Raw genomic sequence first — 21,878 nt, forward strand, 5'->3', positions numbered from 1 at the left:
AAAAATCAAGTTGGGAACAAAACTTCCTCCCTTCTACAATCCTGGCGTTAAACGCCCAACTGCTGCATGTTTTGGGTGTTTAATGCCCAGTTGGTGCTTGGTCTGGGCGTTTAATGCCCAGCTGTTGCTTCTAGCTGGCGTTAAACGCCAGAAACTCCTTTATCACTGGGCATTTTTCTAAACGCCCAAGACGCTATAAATCTGGCGTTAAACGCCCAAAAGCTACTTCTTTCTGGCGTTTAACGTCTAGATGGCTATCTCTACTGGCGTTAAATGCCCAGTAGATGCTTCTTTTGGGTGTTTAACGCCCAAAACAACTCTTACTGGCTTTTTCACACCAGTGAGCTTCTTTTTGCTGTTTTATCCTTTGAATTCTTCAGTAACTCTGTGAACTCATGCAATTGCTATTTTACCTTGAAGATAATTAATATGAACCTGTAAAGTTATCATTTAATTAACAAATAAGCTTTGTTAATGGCTGGGTTGTCCCCCAGCAAGCGCTTCTTTATTGTCTTTAGCTGGACTATTACTGAGCTTTAATCAAGTCTCAGTTTTGAGCATTCTTGCTCACAATTTCTTTCAAGATAATTTTTTGTTAGAGTCATTATCCTAAATCTCTACATATCCATATGGTGACAAACCTATAATCACATATGGTCCTCTCCACCGGGATTTCAACTTTCTGGGGAATAATCTGAGCCTAGAGTTAAACAGCAGAACTTTCTGCCCTGGCTCAAAGACTCTGGATGACAACTTCTTATCATGCAATCTTTTTACTTTCTCTTTGTAAATTTTTGTATTTTTGAAAGCATTGAGTCTGAATTCCTCTAGCTCATTTAACTGGAGCAATCGTTTTTCTCCAGCTAACTTGGCATCAAGGTTTAGGAATCTGGTTGCCCAGTAGGCCTTGTGTTCCAGTTCCACTGGCAAGTGACAGGCCTTTCCATACACAAGCTGGTATGGAGAGGTCCCTATAGGAGTCTTGAATGCTGTTCTGTATGCCCACAGAGCATCATCCAAGCTTCTTGCCCAATCCCTTCTACGGTTAATCACAGTCCGTTCTATGATTATTTTAAGTTCTTTATTAGAGACTTCAGCTTGCCCATTTGTCTGTGGATGATATGGAGTTGCCACCCTGTGGCTAACTCCATATCAAACCATAGCAGAGTAAAGCTGTTTATTGCAGAAATAAGCGCCCCCATCACTGATTAGTACTTTAGGGACACCAAATCTGCTGAAGATGTGTTTCTGGAGGAATTCCAGCACTGTCTTAGTATCATTAGTAGGTGTTGCAATAGCCTCCACCCATTTGGATACATAATCCACTGCCACCATAATATAAGTGTTTGAGTATGATGGTGGGAAAGGCCCCATGAAGTCAATACCCCATACATCAAACAACTCAATCTCTAAGATCCCTTATTGAGGCATGGCATAACCGTGAGGCAGATTGCCAGATCTTTGGCAATTATCACAATTACGTACAAACTCTCGGGAGTCTTTATAGAGAGTAGGCCAGTAGAAGCCACATTGGAAGATTCTTATGGCTGTTCGCTCACTTCCAAAATGTCCTCCATACTGTGATCCATGGCAATGCCAGAGGATCTTCTGTGCTTCTTCTTTAGGCACACATCTATGGATTACTCCGTCTGCACATCCCTTGAAGAGATATGGTTCATCCCAAAGATAGTACTTTGCATCCGAGATCGATTTCTTTGATTGTTACCTACTATACACTTTGGGTATGAATCTCACAGCCTTGTAGTTTGTAATGTCTGCAAACCATGGTACTTCCTGGATGGCAAAGAGTTGCTCGTCCAGAAAGTTTTCAGAGATCTCAATAAGAGGGGGGACGCCCCTTCTACTGGTTCTATTCGGGACAAGTGATCTGCTACTTGGTTCTTTGTTCCTTTTCTGTCTCTTATTTCTATATCAAACTCTTACAGAAGCAACACCCATCTTATGAGTTTGGGTTTTGAATCCTACTTTGTGAGTAGATATTTAAGAGCAGCATGGTCAGTGTACACAATCACTTTTGATCCTACTAAATAAGATCTGAACTTGTCAATGGCGTAAACCACTACAAGTAATTCTTTTTCTATGGTTGTGTAGTTCTTCTGTGCGTCATTTAAAACACGATTGGCATAATAAATGACGTGCAGAAGCTTGTCATGCCTTTGTCCCAACACTGCACCAATGGCATGGTCACTGGCATCACACATTAGTTCAAATGGTAATGTCCAGTCTGGTGTAGAGATGACTGGTGCTGTGACCAGCTTAGCTTTCGGAGTCTCAAACGCCTGCAGACACTCCTTATCAAAGACAAATGGCATGTCTGCAGCTAGCAGATTACTCAGAGGTTTTGCAATTTTTGAAAAATCTTTTATAAACCTCCTATAGAATCCTGCATGCCCTAGAAAGCTTCTGATTGCCTTAACATTGGCAGGTGGTGGTAATTTTTCAATTACCTCTACCTTAGCTTGATCCTCCTCTATTTCCTTGTTCAAAATTTTGTGCCCAAGGACAATTCCTTCAGTCACCATAAAGTGACATTTCTCCCAGTTTAAAACCAGGTTAGTCTCGTTGCACCTCTTTAGAACAAGTGCTAGATTGTCAAGACAGGAGCTGAATGAGTCTCCAAATACTGAAAAGTCATCCATGAAGACTTCCAGAAATTTTTCCACCATATCAAAGAAAATAGAGAGCATGCACCTTTGAAAGGTTGCAAGTGCATGCACAGACCAAATGACATCCTTCTGTATGCAAATACTCCAGATGGACATGTGAATGCTATTTTCTCTTGATCCTGGGAATCTACTGCAATTTGATTATAACCTGAATATCCATCCAGAAGCAGTAGTAATCATGACTTGCTAGTCTTTCTAGCATCTGGTCTATAAATGGTAAAGCTTTCTGGTAGTTGTATTGAGCCGTTTGTAATCAATACACATACGCCACCTTGTAACTGTTCTTGTAGGAACCAGTTCATTTTTTTCATTATGAACCACTGTCATGCCACCCTTCTTAGGGACAACTTGGACAGGGCTCATGATGAGCGGATAATTTATACGCTTTTTGGCATTGTTTTTAGGTAGCTTTTAGTAGGATCTAGCTACTTTTAGGGATGTTTTCATTAGTTTTCATGCTAAATTCACATTTCTAGACTTTACTATGAGTTTGTGTGTTTTTCTGTGATTTCAGTATTTTCTGGCTGAAATTGAGGGACCTGAGAAAACTCTTATAGAAAGTTGACAAAGGACTGTTGATGCTGTTTGAATCTGACCTCCCTGTACTCGAAATGGATTTTTTGGAGCTACAGAACTCCAAATGGCATGCTCTCAACGGCGTTGGAAAGTAGACATCCAGATCTTTCTAGAATTATATAATATTCCATCTTTTTTTTGAGCTTAGATGATGTAAACTGGCGTTAAATGCCAGTTCCATGCTGCATTTTGGAGTCAAATGCCAGAAACACGTCACAAACCAGAGTTAAACGCCAAAACACACAACAACTTGGCGTTTAACTCCAAGAGAAGCCTATGCACATGTAAAGCTCAAACTCAGCCCAAGCACACACCAAAGTGGGCCCCGAAAGTGGGTTTCTACACTTAGACTTATTTCTGTAAATCCTAGTAGCTAGTTTAGTATAAATAGAACTTCTTACTATTGTACTAAGGGTCCTTTTTCCTAGTTTCGAATTTCATATCATATTTTGGGGGCTGGGCATTCGGCCATGCCTGGACCACCATCACTTATGTATTTTTAATGGTGGAGTTTCTACACACCATAGATTAAGGGTGTGGAGCTCTGCTGTACCTCAAGTTTTAAAGCAATTACTACTATTTTCTATCCAATTCAGCTTATTCTTGTTCTAAGATATTCGTTGCACTTCAACATGATGAATGTGATGATCCATGACACTCATCATCACTATCACCTATGAACATGTGATTGACAACAACTTTCGTTCTACCTTAGACCGAGCGCATATCTCTTGGATTCCTTGATCACAATCTTCGTGGTATAAGCTAGAACCCTTTGGCGGCCACTCTTGAGAATCCAGAAAGTTTAAACCTTGTCTGTGGTATTCCGAGTAGGATTCAAGGATTGAATGGCTGTGACGAGCTTCAAAATCGCGATTGTTAGGCGTGGTGACAGATGCAAAAGAATCAATAGATTCTATTCCAACATGATCGAGAACCGACAGATGATTAGCCGTGCTGTGACAAGAGCATTTGGACCATTTTCACTGAGAGGATATGATGTAGCCATTGACAACGGTGATGCCCTACATACAGCTTGCCATGGAAAGGAGTATGAAGGATTGAAGGAAGGTAGTAGGAAAGCAGAGATTCAACAGGAACAAAGTATCTCCATACACTTATCTGAAATTCCCACCAATGATTTACATAAGTATCTCTATCCTTATTTTATGCTTTATTTACCATTATTTTCGAAAACCATTATAATCATTTGAATCAGCTTAACTGAGATTTACAAGATGACCATAGCTTGCTTCATACCAACAATCTCCGTGGGATCGACCCTTACTCACGTAAGGTACTACTTGGACGACCCAGTGCACTTGCTGGTTAGTTGTGCGAAGTTGTGATAAAGTGTGATTCACGTTTGAGAGCGCTACCAAGTTTCTGGCGCCATTGTTGATGATTACAATTTCGTGCACCAAGTTTTTGGCACCGTTGTCAAGAATTGTTTGAGTTTGGACAACTAACGATTCATCTTGTTGCTCAGATTAGGTAATTTTCTTTTCAAAAAGTTTTCAAAAATCTTTCAAAAATTTTTTTTCTTTTTTTTGTTTTCCTACAGATTATTTTCAAAAAATCCAAAAAAAATAATAAAATCATAAAAACCAAAAATATTTTTGTGTTTCTTGTTTGAGTCTAGTGTCAATTTTTAAGTTTGGTGTCAATTGCATATTTTAAAAACTTTTGCATTTTTCGAAAATCCATGCATGGTGTTCTTCATGATCTACAAGTTGTTCTTGATAAGTCCTCTTGTTTGATCTTTAGATTTTCTTGTTTTGTGTTTTTTGTTGTTTTTCATATGCATTCTTGCATTCATAGTGTCTAAGCATTAAAAATTTCTAAGTTTGGTGTCTTGCATGTTTTTCTTTTCTTGAAAATTTTTCAAAAATAAGTCTTGGTATTCATCTTGATCTTCAAAGTGTTCTTGGTGTTCATCTTGACATTCATAGTGTTCTTGCATGCATCATGTGTTTTGATCCAAAATTTTCATGTTTTGGGTCATTTTTATGTTTTTCTCTCTCCTCATTAAAAATTCAAAAATAAAAAAATATCTTTTCCTTATTTCTCTCATAAATTTCAAAAATTTGAGTTGACTTAGTCAAAAATTTTTAAAATTAGCTATTTCTTATAAGCCAAGTCAAATTTTCAATTTTAAAATTCTTCTCTTTTCAAAACTTTTTCAAAAATCAAATCTTTTCCATTTTTCTTTTATGATTTTCGAAAATTTGAAAATATTTTTCAAAATCTTTTTCTTATCTTTATTTCATAATTTTTGAATGCTTTACTAACAATTAATGTGATTGATTAAAAAATCTGAAGTTTGTTACTTTCTTGTTAAGAAAGGTTCAATCTTTAAATTCTAGAATCACATCTTTTAGTTTCTTGTTAGTCAAGTAATCAATTTTAATTTTAAAAATCAAATCTTTTTCAAAATATATCTCCAATCATATCTTTTTCAAAATATCTTTTCTAACTTCTTATCTTTTCAAAATTGATTTTCAAATCTTTTTCAACTAAATAATTGACTTTTTGTTTGTTTCTTATCTTTTTCAAAACCACCTAACTACTTTTCTCTCTCTAATTTTCAAAAATTACCTCCCTCTTTTTCAAAATTCTTTTAACTAACTAATTGTTTCAAATTTTAATTTTAATTTTATTTCTTCTCTTAATTTTCGAAAATCACTAACCTCTTTTTCAAAAATAATTTTCGAAAATTCTCTCCCTCTCATCTTCTTCTATTTATTTATTTATCTACTAACACCTCTCTTCTACTCAAGAATTCGAACTCACTCTTCCCCCTTGTGTTTGGATTCTTACATTTTTCTTCTTTTATTCTTTTCTTCTTCTACTAACATAAAGGAATCTCTCTACTGTGGTAAAGAGAATTCCTATTATTATTTTATGTTCCCTTCTTTTTCATATGAGCAGGAGCAAGGACAAGAATATTCTTGTTAAAGTAAATCGTGAACATGAAAGGACTCTGAAGAGGAAACTAAGAGAAGCTAAATTACAACAATCCAGAGACAACCTTACAGAAATTTTCGAAAAGGAAGAGGAGATGGCAGCCGAAAATAATAATGCAAGGAGGATGCTTGGTGATTATACTACACCTACTTCCAAGTTTGATGGAAGAAGCATCTCAATCCCTGCCATTCGAGTAAATAATTTTGAATTGAAACCTCAGCTAGTTGCTCTAATGCAACAGAACTGCAAGTTCCATGGACTTCCATCAGAAGATCCCTATCATTTTTTAACTGAGTTCTTGCAGATCTGTGAGACTGTTAAGACTAATGGAGTAGATCCTGAATTCTACAGGCTCATACTTTTCCCTTTTGCTGTAAGAGACAGAGCTAGAACATGGTTGGACTCACAACCTAAAGATAGCCTAGACTCTTGGGATAAGCTGGTCACGGCCTTCTTGGCTAAGTTCTTTCCTCCTCAAAAGCTGAGCAAGCTTAGAGTGGATGTTCAGAGCTTCAAACAAAAAGATGGTGAATCCCTCTATGAAGCTTGGAAAAGATACAAGCAGATGACCAAAAGGTGTCCTTCTAACATGCTTTCAGAGTGGACCATTCTGGATATATTCTATTATGGTCTATTTGAGTTCTCTAAGATGTCACTGGACCATTCTGCACGTGGATCCATCCACCTAAAGAAAACACCTGCAGAAGCTCAAGAACTTATTGACATGGTTGCAAATAACCAATTCATGTACACTTCTGAGAGCAATTTTGTGAGTAATGGGACGCCTTAAAGGAAGGGAGTTCTTGAAATTGATGCTCTGAATGCCATATTGGCTCAGAATAAAATGTTGACTCAACAAGTCAACATGATTTCTCAAAGTCTGAATGGATGGCAAAATGCATCCAACAGTACTAAAGAGGCATCTTCTGAGAAGAAGCTTATGATCCTGAGAATCCTGCAATGGCAGAGGTAAATTACATGGGTGAACCTTATGGAAACACCTATAATTCATCATGGAGAAATCATCCAAATTTCTCATGGAAGGATCAACAAAAGCCCCAACAAGGCTTTAATAATGGTGGAAGAAACAAGCTTAGCAATAGCAAGCCTTTTCCATCGTCTTCTCAGCAACAGACAGAAAATTCTGAGCAGAGCCTATCTAACTTAGCAAATATAGTCTCTGATCTGTCTAAGGCCACTTTAAGTTTTATGAGTGAAACAAGGTCCTCCATCAGAAATTTGGAGGCACAAGTGGGCCAGCTGAGTAAGAAAATCACAGAAACCCCTCCTAGTACTCTCCCAAGCAATACAGAAGAGAATCCAAAGAGAGAGTGCAAGGCCATTGATATAATCAAAATGGCCGAACCTAGAGAGGAAGGGGAGGACGTGAATCCCAATGAGGAAGACCTCATGGGACGTCTCCCAGACAAGAAGGAGTTCCCTATTGAGGACCTAAAGGAATCTGAGTCTCATATAGAGACCATAGAGATTCCATTAAGCCTCCTTCTACCATTCATGAGCTCTGAAAACTATTCTTCCTCTGAAGAGGATAAAGATGTAACTGGAGAGCAAGTTGCTCAATATCTAGGAGCTATCATGAAGCTGAATGCCAAGTTGTTTGGTAATGAGACTTGGGAAGATCAATCTCCCTTGCTCATTAGTAAACTAGATACATGGGTTCAGCAAACTCTACCTCAAAAGAAATAAGATCCTGGTAAATTCTTAATAATCTGTATCATGGGCACCATGACCTTTGAGAAGGCTCTGTGTGACCTGGGGTCAAGTATAAATCTTATGCCACTCTCTGTAATGGAAAAACTGGGAATCTTTGAGGTACAGGCTGCCACATTCTCATTAGAGATGGTAGACAAGTCAATAAGACAATCTTATGGATTGGTAGAGGACGTGTTAGTAAAGGTTGAAGGCCTTTACATCCCTGCTGATTTCATAATCTTAGACACTAGGAAGGAGGAGGATGAATGCATCATCCTTGGAAGACCCTTCCTAGCCACAGCAGGAGCTGTGATTGATGTTGACAGAGGAGAGCTAGTCCTTCAATTGAATAGGGACTACCTTGTGTTTAAAGCTCAAGGATATTCCTCTGCAACCATGGAGAGGAAGCATGAAAAGCTTCTCTCAATACAGAGTCAAACAAAGCCCCCACAATCAAACTCTAAGTTTGGTGTTGGGAGGCCACAACCAAACTCTAAGTTTGGTGTCGGGAGTCCACAACATTGACCTGATCACCTGTGAAGCTCCACAAGAGCACACTGTCAAGCTAGTGACATTAAAGAAGCGCTTATTGGGAGGGAACCTAATTTTTATTTATCTAATTTTATTTTTATTTTTCTTTTATGTTTTATTAGGTTCATGATCATGTGGAGTCACAAAACAAATACAAAAATTAAAAACAGAATCAAAAATAGCAGAAGAAACAGCACACCCTGAAGGAAGAGCTTACTGGCGTTTGAATGCCAGTAAGGAACATCTAGCTGGCGTTCAACGCCAGAACAGAGCATGAATCTGGTGTTGAACGCCAGAAACAAGCAACAATCTGGCGTTTAAACGCCATGATTACACCCTGAGGAGAGCTGGCGTTAAACGCCAGAAACAAGCATGGAACTGGCGTTCAACGCCAGAAACATGCTGCAAACTGGCGTTGAACGCCCAAAACAAGCATAGAGCTGGCGTTTAACGCCAGAAACAAGCATCAATCTAGCGTTAAACGCCAAGATTGCATAGAGATGGCGTTTTACATGCCCAATTGGTGCAGGGATGTTAAATTTTTGACACCTCAAGATCTGTGGACCCCACAGGATCACCTCAGGATCTGTGGACCCCACAGGATCTCCACCTACCTCAAATCACTCTCTCTCTCTTCTTTCACACAATCCAATAACACTCTTCCCCAAAAACCCTTTACCAATTATCTCAATCTCTCTTCCCCATCATCTCTTCACCACTCACATCCATCTTCTCTTTCCCATAAACCCCACCTACCTTCAAATTTAAAATCCCTTTCCCAACCAAACCCACCCAATATGGCCGAACCTTAACCCCTCTCCATCCACTATATAAACCCCTCTATCCTTCTTCATTTTCACACAACACAACCCTCTCTTCTCCCCCTTGGCCAAATACACACCTCTCTCCCTCTCCTCCATTTTTTTCTTGTTCTTCTTCTCTTCCTCCTTCTCTTGCTCGAGGGCGAGCAATATTCTAAGTTTGGTGTGGTAAAAGCATAGCTTTTTTTTGTTTTTTCATAACCACTTATGGAACCTAAGGCCAGAGAAACCTCTAGAAAAGGGAAAGGGAAGACAAAAGCTTCCACCTCTGAGTCATGGGAGATGGAGAGATTCATCTCAAAGGTCCATCAAGACCACTTCTATGAAGTTGTGGCCAAGAAGAAAGTGATTCCTGATGTCCCTTTCAAGCTCAAGAAAAATGAGTATCTGGAGATCCGACATGAGATCCAAAGAAAAGGTTGGGAAGTTCTGACCAACCCCATTCAACAAGTTAGAATCCTAATGGTTCAAGAGTTCTATGCCAATGCATGGATCACTAGGAACCATGATCAAAGTATGAACCCGAATTCAAAGAATTATCTTACAATGGTTCGGGGAAAATACTTAGATTTCAGTCTGAAAAATGTGAGGTTGGCATTCAACTTGCCTATGATGCAAGAAGATGCACGCCCCTACATTAGAAGGGTCAACTTTGATCAAAGGTTGGACCAAGTCCTTATGGACATATGTGTAGAAGGAGCTCAATGAAAAAGAGACTCAAAAGGCAAGCCGATTCAATTAAGAAGACTGGACCTAAAGCCTGTGGCTAGAGGATGGTTGGAGTTCATCTAATGCTCCATCATCCCCACTATCAACTGATCCAAAGTTACTGTAGATCGGGCCATCATGATCCATAGCATCATGATTAGAGAGGAAGTAGAAGTTCATGAAGTCATCTCTCTTGAATTCTACAAAATAGCCGAAAAGTCCTCCACCATGGCAAGGCTAGCTTTTCCTTATCTTATTTGCCATCTATGCTACTCAGCTAGAGTTATCATAGAAGGAGACATCCTCATTAAAGAGGATAAGCCCATCACTAAGAAGAGGATGGAGCAAACAAGAGAGCCCATTCATGGATCTCAAGAGACACATGAGGAGGCTCATCATCAAGAAATCCCTGAGATGCCTCAAGGGATGCATTTTCCTCCAAACAACTATTGGGAATAACTCAACACTTCTCTAGAAGACTTGAGTTATAACATGGACCAACTAAGGGTGGAACACCAAGAGCACTTCATCATTCTCCATGAGATTAGAGAAGATCAAAGAGCAACGAGGGAGGAGCAACAAAGGCAAGGAAGAGACATAGAAGAGCTCAAGCACATCATTGGTCCTTCAAGGAGAAGGCGCCACCATCACTAAGGTGGATTCATTCCTTGTTTTTATTTCTCTGTTTTTCGGTTTTTATGCTATATGTTTGTCTATGTTTGTATCTTTGTTACATGATCATTAGTGTCTAGTGTCTATGTCTTAAGGCTATGAGTAATTCCATGAATCCTTCACCTTTCTTAAATGAAAAATGTTTTTAATTCAAAAGAACAAGAAATACATGAGTTTCGAATTCATCCATGAAATTAGTTTAATTATATTGATGTGGTGACAATACTTTTTATTTTCTGAATGAATGCTTGAACAGTGCATATTTTTTATTTTGTTGTTTATGAATGTTAAAATTATTGGCTCTTGAAAGAATGATGAACAAGAGAAATGTTATTGATGATCTGAAAAATCATAAAATTGATTCTTGAAGCAAGAAAAAGCCATGAAGAATAAAGCTTGCGGAAAAAAAAGTGGCAAAAAAATATAAAAGAAAAAGAAAAAGCAAGCAGAAAAAGCCAATAGCCCTTAAAACCAAAAGGCAAGGGTAAAAAGGATCCAAGCCTTTGAGCATCAATGGATAGGAGGGCCCAAGGAAATAAGTCTAGGCCTAAGCGGCTAAATCAAGCTGTCCCTAACCATGTGCTTGTGGCATGCAGGTCCAAGTGAAAAGCTTGAGACTGAGTGGTTAAAGTCGTGATCCAAAGCAAAAAGAGTGTGCTTAAGAGCTCTGGGTACCTCTAACAGGGGACTTTAGCAAAGCCGAGTCACAATCTGAAAAGGTTCACCTAGTCATGTGTCTGTGACAATTATGTATCTGGTGGTAATATTGGAAAACAAAGTGCTTTGGGCTACGGCCAAGACTCATAAAAGTAGCTGTGTTCAAGAATCAACATACTTAACTAAGAAAATTAATAACACTATCTGAACTCTGAGTTCCTATGGATGCCAATCATTCTAAACTTCAAAGGATAAAGTGAGATGCTAAAACTGTTCAGAAGCAAAAAGCTACTAGTCCCGCTCATCTAATTAGAACTAAGCTTCATTGATATTTTGAGATTTATAGTATATTCTCTTCTTTTTATCCTAATTTATTTTCAGTTGCTTGGGGACAAGCAACAATTTAAGTTTGGTATTGTGATAAGCGGATAATTTATACGCTTTTTGGTATTATTTTTAGGTAGTTTTTAGTAGGATCTAGCTACTTTTAGGGATGTTTTCATTAGTTTTTATGCTAAATTCACATTTCTAGACTTTACTATGAGTTTGTGTGTTTTTCTGTGATTTCAGTATTTTCTGGCTGAAATTGAGGGACCTGAGCAAAACTCTGATATAAGGCTGACAAAGGACTACTGATGTTGTTGGATTCTGACCTCCCTGTACTCGAAATGGATTTTCTGGAGCTACAGAACTCCAAATGGCGCGCTCTCAATGGCGTTGGAAAGTAGACATTCAGAGCTTTCCAAAAATATATAATAGTCCATAATTTATTCGAGTTTAGACAATGCAAACTGGCGTTCAACGCCAGTTTCATGCTGCATTCTGGAGTCAAATGCCAGAAACACGTCACAAACCAGAGTTAAATGCCAAAAACACATTACAACTTGGCGTTTAACTCCAAGAGAAGCCTTTGCACATGTAAAGCTCAAGCTCAGCTCAAGCACACACCAAAGTAGGCCCCAGAAGTGGATTTCTGCACTTAGACTTATTTTTGTAAACCCTTGTAGCTAGTTTAGTATAAATAGAACTTCTCACTATTGTACTAAGGGTCCTTTTTCCTAGTTTCAAATTTCATATCATATTTTGGGGGCTGGCCATTCGGCCATGCCTGGACCACCATCACTTATGTATTTTCAACGGTGGAGTTTCTACACACCATAGATTAAGGGTGTGGAGCTCTGCTGTACCTCAAGTTTTAATGCAATTACTACTATTTTCTATCCAATTTAGCTTATTCTTGTTCTAAGATATTCGTTGCACTTCAACATGATGAATGTGATGATCTGTGATACTCATCATCATTCTCACCTATGAACGCGTGATTGACAACCACTTCTGTTCTACCTTAGACCTAGCGCATATCTCTTGGATTCCTTTATCAGAATCTTCGTGGTATAAGCTAGAACCCTTTGGCGGCCACTCTTGAGAATATGAAAAGTCTAAACCTTGTCTGTGGTATTCCGAGTAGGATTCAATGATTGAATGGTTGTGACGAACTTCAAACTCGCGATTGTTGGGTGTGGTGACAGACGCAAAAGAATCAATGGATTCTATTCCGACATGATCGAGAACTGACAGATGATTAGCCGTGCTGTGACAAGAGCATTTGGACCATTTTCACTGAGAGGATGGGATGTAGCCGTTGACAACGGTGATGCCCTACATACAGCTTGCCATGGAAAGATGAAGGATTGAAGGAAGGCAGTAGGAAAGCAGAGATTCAACAGGAACAAAGCATCTCCATACATTTATCTGAAATTCCCACCAATGATTTACATAAGTATCTCTATCCTTATTTTATGCTTTATTTACCATTATTTTCGAAAACCATTATAATCATTTGAATCAGCTTAACTGAGATTTACAAGATGACCATAGCTTGCTTCATACCAACAATCTCCGTGGGATCGACCCTTACTCACGTAAGGTATTACTTGGACGACCCAGTGCACTTGCTGGTTAGTTGTGTGAAGTTGTGACAAAGTGTGATTCACGTTTGAGAGCCAAGACAATTTCGTGCACCAGCTCACCCAAGGGCTATCAGAAATATGATAAATAATCCCAGCCACTAGTAATTTAGTGACCTCCTTCTGCACCACCTCCTTCATGGCTAGATTCAGCCGCCTCTGTGGTTGAACCACTGGCTTAGCGTCATCCTCCAATAGGATCTTGTGCATGTATCTGGTTGGGCTAATGCCCTTAAGATCACTGATGGACCACCCAAGAGCTGTGTTGTGTGTCCTCAGCACTTAAATTAGTGCTTCCTCTTCCTGTGGCTCTAAGGTAGAGCTTATGATTACAGGAAAAGTGTCACCTTCTCCCAGAAATGCATACTTCAGGGATGGTGGTAATGGTTTGAGCTCGGGTTTAGGAGGTTTTTCCTCTTCCTGAGGGATTTTTAGAGGTTTTATTATTCTCTCTGGTTCCTCCAGATCAGGCTGAACATCTTTAAAGATATCCTCTAGCTCTGATTCGAGACTCATAGTCATATTGACTTTTTCCACCAGAGAGTCGATAATATCAATGCTCATGCAGTCGTTTGAGGTGTCTGGATGCTGCATAGCTTTGACAACATTCAACTTAAACTCGTCATCATTGACTCTCAGAGTTAATTCCCCTTTTTGGACGTCAATGAGGGTTTGTCCAGTTGCTAGGAAAGGTCTTCCTAGAATGAGAGTTGCACTCTTGTGCTCCTCCATTTCCAGCACCACAAAGTCAGTAGGAAAGGCAAATGGCCCAACCTTGATAATCATGTCTTCAATCACGCCTAATGGGTATTTAATGGAGCCATCAGCAAGTTGGAGACATATTCGGGTTGGTTTGACTTCTTTAGTCAAACCAAGCTTTTTGATAGTGGATACAGGTATTAGGTTGATACTTGCTCCAAGATCACATAAAGCTTTCTTGGTACAAGTACCCTCTAATGTGCATGGTATCATGAAGCTTCCGGGATCTTTAAGCTTCTCTGGTAAGCTTTTAAGAATGACTACACTGCATTCTTCAGTGAGGTAAACTTTTTCAGTTTCTCTCCAATCCTTCTTATGACTTAAGATCTCTTTCATGAACTTAGCATAAGAGGGTATTTGCACAAGTGCCTCTGCAAATGGAATCTTTATTTCAAGAGTCCTGAGATAGTCTGCAAAGCGGGCAAATTGCTTATCCTATTCCGCTTGGCAGAGTTTCTGAGGATAAGGCATTTTGGCTTTGTATTCGTCAACCTTAATTGCTGCAGGTTTATTTCCTACAGATGTGGTTGGAGAAGCCTTTTTAGAGGGGTTGCTATCAGCACTTGTATGTGTCTGATCCCTCACTGGCGTTTGAATGCCAGGGTTGGAAGCTGGATTGGCGTTGGACGCTAACTCCTTACCTGTTTCTGGCGTTTGAACGCCAGAACTGAGCTTCCCTTGGGTGTTTAATGCCAACTCCTTGCCTATTTCTGACGTTTGAACGCCAGAACTGAGCATGGGTTGGGCGTTTAACGCCAGCTCTCCACCCTTTTCTGGCGTTTGAGCGCCAGAATTATTCCTCTCTGGTCTCTTACTGTCCTCAGAGGGATTATGCTTAGCAGTTTGTTCATTTCTTGGCTTCCTACTGCCTTGAAGTGAGGTATTTAATATTTTCCCACTTCTTAATTGAACTGCTTGGCACTCTTCTGTTATTTGTTTTGATAACTGCTGTTCTGTTTGCTTCAACTGTACTTCCATATTCATATTAGCCATTCTTGTGTCTTGTAGTATCTCCTTGAATTCGGCTAGCTGTTTTGTTAGAAAATCTAATTGCTGATTGAATTCAGTAACTTGTTTTGTAGGACTGAGTTCAGCAGTTACTATTTTAGCCTCTTCTTTCATGGAATGTTTACTACTTAGGTACAGATGCTGATTTCTGGCAACTGTATCAATGAGCTCTTGAGCTTCTTCAATTGTCTTTCTCATGTGTATAGATCCACCAGCTGAGTGGTCCAAAGACATCTGAGCTTTCTCTGTAAGTCCATAATAAAAGATGTCTAACTGCACCCACTCTGAAAATATTTCAGAGGGGCATTTTCTTAGCATCTCTTTGTATCTCTCCCAGGCATCATAAAGGGATTCATTATCTCCTTGTTTAAAGCCTTGGATGTTCAGCCTTAGCTGTGGCATCCGTTTTGGAGGAAAATATTGATTCAGAAATTTTTCTGACAGTTGTTTCCATATCCTTATGCTAGCCTTAGGTTGGTTATTTAACCACCTCTTAGCTTGGTCTTTTACAGCAAATGGAAACAGTAATAATCTGTAGACATCCTGATCTACTTCCTTATCATGTACTGTGTCACCAATTTGTAAAAATTGTGCCAGAAACTCTGTAGGTTCTTCCTGTGAAAGACCAGAATACTGGCAACTTTGTTGCACCATGATAATGAGCTGGAGATTCAACACAAAACTACTGACTCCGATGAAGGGTATACAGATACTACTCCCATATGAAGCAGTTGTAGGGTTAGCATATGACCCCAGAGTCCTTCTGGACTGTTCATTTCCACTTAGGTCCATGATGGAGTAAGGGAGATGATGTAGATAAAAGTTTTATTTATTTTATTACATTTAAAAAAATTCAAAATAATAAAATAAAATAAAAACTAAAATAAAAATAAAAAAATTTGAAAATATTTTATGAGAATTTTCAAAAAAGTGAGGAGAGAGAAAGTGGTTAGGATATTTTTGAAAAAGATATGATTTTGAAAAATTTTGACCAAGTCAAACCAAGCAATTCGAAAATTATGAAAAATTAAAGGAAAAGATATTTTTTATTTTTTAATTTTGTTATGAAAGAGAAGAACACACAAAAGACACAAGACTTAAAATTTTTAGATCCAATGCTCCTTGTTTTCAAAAATTTTGGAGGGAAAACACTAAGGTACACCAAACTTAAAAATTTTAAGATCAAAACACAAAGAAGACTCAAGAACAACATGAACAAAAGAAAGAACACCAAACTTAAAATTTTTAGAAAACCAAAATAAAATTTTCGAAAACTAAAGAAAAATTAATAAGAAAACACCAAACTTAAAATTTGGTACAAGATTTAATCAAAGAAAAATTATTTTTAAAAAAGTTTTAAAAAAAAGATGCCTAATTACCAATAACACAAGCACAATGCTCTAACGAATTGAGCTAGAAATTTAACGTGTTTTAAAAAGGTATTTTTAATATATATAAAATTTTTTTAAAAATACACAAGAAAAACAATACTTAACCTTGTAAGTGAGAATGATGTTAACGAAAATGAACAGAAGGAGGTTAAAGATGTAAAGGGATATTTCGACAATTTAACGTTAAATTTAGCGGATTCAGATATTTAGATATTTTTATTAATTAGAACCTATTTTTTTTAGAGCATTAGTTGTGATATTTCATGTGTAATTTTATCAGTATTATAAATATTTGTAAGTAGAAATAGTACCTATTTAATTTAATTAGCCATTTTATCTATGAAATGTGCTTTTAATTTATTGAAAGGTGTAAAATAGGTCTTTCGGAAAAAAATTTCAATTTTTTTTTCGTCAAATTTTTATCCCAATTCACATTAGACTAGAGCAGATTTTTATTGCTTTAACATTCATCAATTCCTATTCATAATAAAAAAAGTAAACATAGCCAAATTTGCCCTTATCTTGACCTATTTTTGTTTATTGAAATGTTTCTAAATAGTATAGCAATAATGACTTTTTAATTATTGGTTTGAAATTAAAAGTATAGTAAAATTTGAACATTTCTTATACGGCTTATATTTTTCACAAATAATATAATTTTAGTTAAAATAAATTTTAGGATAAAATATGTTTTTTGTCTTTAATATTTATAATTTTTTTTAAAAATTACTTTTAAAATCTAGCTGCATTTAATTTGATTTCTAAAGTTTTCGATTTGTATCAAAATTACCCATAAATATTAATTTAATATAGATATATAAAATTTATGTTTAAACCACAAAATAATATTTATACTTTTAAAAAATATTTTATTTTATTGTAAAAATAAATTACAAATGTAATATAAGAAAGGATATAAATAATGTTCTTTTAGTAATTTTACATTTTAATATGATTTTGGTTAACATTATTCTAACAATTTTTTTTCTATAAAAATATTGAAACATAAATGACATTGATATTTGTTGGGGTTTTTGGATTCCCTTCCTATGTGGAGAAAAAGTCTAAATATTAGTATCAAAATTCATGAATAGTTGAAGTGGCTGAGGTGAGTTAGGGTTGAGAAAGATATGTCATTTTGAAAGGAGAAAACCAAACACTAGAGAGAAAGAAAGAGAGAAAGTTATTTTCGCACAAACACAAAGCTGTCTCTGTAAATTGGCCGCTACAAATTTGTTAACCGTTGGATCGAGCTCAAATTTGGACAGTGTATTCTACACATCTGGTTCTTTGATTTCACCATTCAGATCTTTGATTTGATATCTATAGCTGAAGATATTGGCCACGTATAGTAACTCTATTTTTGTGGTATTTTCATCTTCTTGTTTATTTTTTGAAAGCTTTGAAGCTTGGATTGTTTGGCTTGTTATATGCACGTTTTGTGCAGTAATTTGTGACTCTCTTGTACCCTATTTTTCATCATAGTGAAGCTATTTCCTGGTATTGGTGACTTGTGGCTTTTACATCTCTCATTGAGGAAGTTTTCCACGTTAAAAATCTTGGTGTATTAGCTTGTCTCTAATTTCTGGTTTATGTGATTTTTTCGCTGCTATTGGGTATTATGGTGTTGGTGTTAATACTTGTTGTGAATGGATATTGTTGCTCCTCTAATTCTTACAAGTAGAGAATTGTGTGTTTTATTCCTATCAATTGGCATCAGAGCTCCATTTTGGGTATTTGGTTATAACTAGCTTGAAAGATGGAGGTAAATAATTCTACTAGGATGATAAATTTGAATGACACTAATTACCATCTATGGAAGGGAAAAATGAAAGATTTATTGTTTGTCAAAAATCTACATTTATCCGTATTTTCTACACAAAAACCAGAATCTAAAACAGATGAAGAATGAGAGTTTGAACACCAACAAGTTTGTGGTTTTATTAGGCAATGAGTGGATGATAATGTTTACAATCACATTGCTAACGAGACTAATGCTAGGGCTTTGTGGAATCAAATTGAATCCTTGTATGCTTCCAAGTCTGACAATAATAAATTGTACTTGTTGAATATGTTGATGAATTTGAGATACAAGGAGGAGTCACAAGTATTAGATCACATGAATGAATTTCAAGGGGTCCTGGATCAGTTGTCAAGCATGAGAATCAAATTTGAAGATGAAGTTCAAGGATTGTGGTTGCTAAATACTCTACCAAATTCTTGGAAGACATTTCGTATCTCTCTTACTAATTCTGCTCTGAATGGTAAAGTGAGCATGCAACTTGTTAAAGGTTGCATTTTAAATGAAGAGATGAGAAGGAAGACGCAGAATTCTTCTTCACACTCTGAAATATTAGTCACTAAAACCAGAAGAGAAATCATAACAGAGTTCAAAAGGATAAAGGTAAAAGCAGGAGCAAATCCAAGGGAAGATACAAGAATGTTGAGTGTCACTACTGTCACAAAATTGGGTGATGTTAAAAAATATTGCTATCTTTGGAAAAAAGAAAACAAAGGTAAGCAAGAAAAGAAGGATAATAGTGGTAATGATCGTGTATCTTCTATTTCAGATGATCTTCTTACTGTTGATATTGCTAATTATGAGTACAAGGTCAATCTTGTTTCTGATGATGAGTTCAGCTGGGTAATTGATAGTGGTGCCTCAATACATGTTACACCGAAGAAGGAGTTCTTCACTTCTTATACTCCAGGTAATTTTGGAGTGCTTAAGATGGGTAATGATGGCTTGTCCAAGGTTATTGGTGTAGGAAATATTTGTCTTGAGACTAATATGGGAATGAAGCTACTACTCAAAGATGTTAGACACGCTCCAGATGTTTGCTTGAATTTGGTTTTAGTTAAAAGGCTTGATAATGAAGGCTTTGTAAACACTTTCGGCTTTGGAAAATGGAAGTTTACTAAAGGCAACTTAGTGGTGGCTCGAGAAAAAGGTACTTTAAGTTTGTATGTGATGCATGCCATGATTGCAAGAGGTAGTGTGAATGCAATTGAAAGTAAAGAAGTTTGTAGCTTGTGGCACAGACGAATTGGTCATATTAGTGAAAAAGGACTTAATTGTTTGGCTCGAAAGAATGCTCTTTTCGGTTTGAAGAATGCAGAGTTGGAGAAATATTCTCATTGCATGGTTGGCAAATAAAGAAGATTATCCTTCAAGAAGCATCAACCTTCAAGAAAATCATATTTCTTGGAATTGGTGCACTCCAATATTTGTGGTCCTTTGAAGGTACGGTCTTTTAGTGGAGCTATTTACTTTATTACTTTTATTTATGATCATTCAAGAAAGTTTTGGACTTATGCTTTGAAAACAAAGAACCAAGCTTTGAAAAAGTTCAAACAATTCCAAGCTTTGGTTGAGAGGCAAACAGATAAAAAGCTTAAATGTATTCACACTGATAATGGTGGTGAGTATTGTGGACCATTTAATGAGTATTGCTAGTAGCAAGGCATTAGGCATGAAAAGACACCTCTTAAAACACCTCATTGAATGGTTTGGTAGAAAGAATGAATAGAACATTGATTGAAAGAGTTAGGCGTATGCTTACTGAAGCTAAGCTACCTAAAGTCTTTTGGGGTGAAGCACTACTTAAAGCGGCTCATGTGATTAATCTGAATCCTACAATTGCTTTAGATAATGATGTTCTGGATCATGTTTGGTCGGGCAAAGATGTCTCGTATAGTCACTTGAGAGTCTTTGGATGCAAAGCATTTGTTCATGTTCCAAAGGATGAGAGGTCCAAGTTGGATGTGAAGACAAGGCAATGCATTTTTATTGGGTATGGTCAAGATGGGTTTGGTTATAGGCTTTATGATCCAGTTGAAAAGAAGCTTGTAAGAAGCCGTGATGTAGAGTTTATTGAAAATCAGACCATTGAGGACATTGATAAGGCAAAGAAGAGTCAATCACAAGAGAGTAGTGACTTGACTGTTGTAGATCCAGTTCAGCCTCCTCCTTTATCAGAACTAGCAGAGAATCAAGATTAGGAGCATATGCAGCAAAATGAGCCTTTGGTTCCTGATGACCAGGAGATGGGAGATCCGATTGATGCTCCAGTTGATGATGATGCTGATAATCAACCTGAGCTACCTGAAGATCCACCAGGTTTCCATCCTAGGAGGTCTATTAGAGAGCGACGACCTTCAACGAGGTATCCTTCTAATGAGTATGTGACATTTACTGATGGATATGTAACCTTGACTGATGGGGGAGAACCTAAATGCTATGTGGAAGCTATGGAAGGCGACGACAATAAGAAATGGTTTGATGCAATGCAAGATGAAATGAAATCCTTGCATGATAATCAAACATTTGAGCTTGTGAAGTTGACAAAAGGGAAGAAAGCTTTGCAAAACAGATGGGTTTATAGGTTGAAGCATGAAGAAAATTCTCAATGTCCAAGGTACAAGGCTAGATTGGTGGTCAAGGGCTATAGGCAGAAAAAGGGAGTTGACTATAATGAAATCTTTTCACCGCTTGTGAGAAGATCTTCTATTAGGACTGTTTTGAGTTTGGCTGCAAGTCTTGATTTAGAGATAGAGCAGATGGCTATGAAAACTTCTTTCCTTCATGGTGATCCTAAGGATGAAATTTACATGGAACAACCTGAAGGTTTCATGGTAAAAGGCAAAGAATATCATGTTTGCAAACTGAAGAAGAGCTTGTATGGCTTGAAGCAAGCTCCAAGACAATGGTACAAGAAGTTCGAGTCTGTTATGGCAGAACAAGGCTACAAGAAGACTACTTCTGATCATTATGTATTTGTTAAACAGTTTGCTAGTAATGATTTTATTATCCTTTTGATATATGTTGATGATATGCTTATTGTTGGTCAGAATGCTTCTAGGATTGATATGTTGAAGAAGCAACTTGCAATGTCATTTGCAATGAGGGACCTTGTGCCGGCAAAGGAGATTCTTGGTATAAGAATCGAGCGTGAAGGAGAATAAACTTTGGTTGTCACAGGAGAAATACATAGAAACAATGCTGTACAGGTTTCAAATGGAGAAAGCAAAGGCCGTCAGTACTCCTCTTGCTACACACTTCAAATTAAGTTGCAAGCAAAGTCCATCAAGTGATGAAGAGAAGAAAGACATGGAAAAAGTTCCATATGCATCAGCCATGGGTAGTTTAATATATGCTATGGTGTGCACAAGATTGGATATAGCTCATGCTGTTGGTTGTGTTAGCTGTTTTGTTTCAAACCCAGGAAGAGAGCATTGGAATGCTGTAAAATGGATAATGAGATATCTTCGTGGTACTTCTAACATGAAGTTGTGATATGGAAGTGATAAACCTATTCTAGTTGGTTACACTGACTCAGATATGGAGGAGATATTCACTCTAGAAGGTCCATTTTAGGCTTCTTGATCAACTTTGCGGGTGGAGCTGTGCCTTGGCAATCT

At 37.4% G+C, this 21,878-nt stretch overlaps 1 non-coding gene across 1 annotated transcript; it reads right to left on the bottom strand.

The window, feature by feature from the left end:
* Nucleotides 1-6,717: 6,717 nt before the first annotated feature.
* Nucleotides 6,718-6,825, bottom strand: LOC127743393 (small nucleolar RNA R71). Its single transcript, XR_008004785.1, has one exon. It is a non-coding gene; the product is annotated as a small nucleolar RNA R71 (small nucleolar RNA).
* Nucleotides 6,826-21,878: the final 15,053 nt, after the last annotated feature.

Source organism: Arachis duranensis, chromosome 10 (genome assembly GCF_000817695.3).
Source record: "Arachis duranensis cultivar V14167 chromosome 10, aradu.V14167.gnm2.J7QH, whole genome shotgun sequence".
Classification (NCBI taxonomy): domain Eukaryota; kingdom Viridiplantae; phylum Streptophyta; class Magnoliopsida; order Fabales; family Fabaceae; genus Arachis; species Arachis duranensis.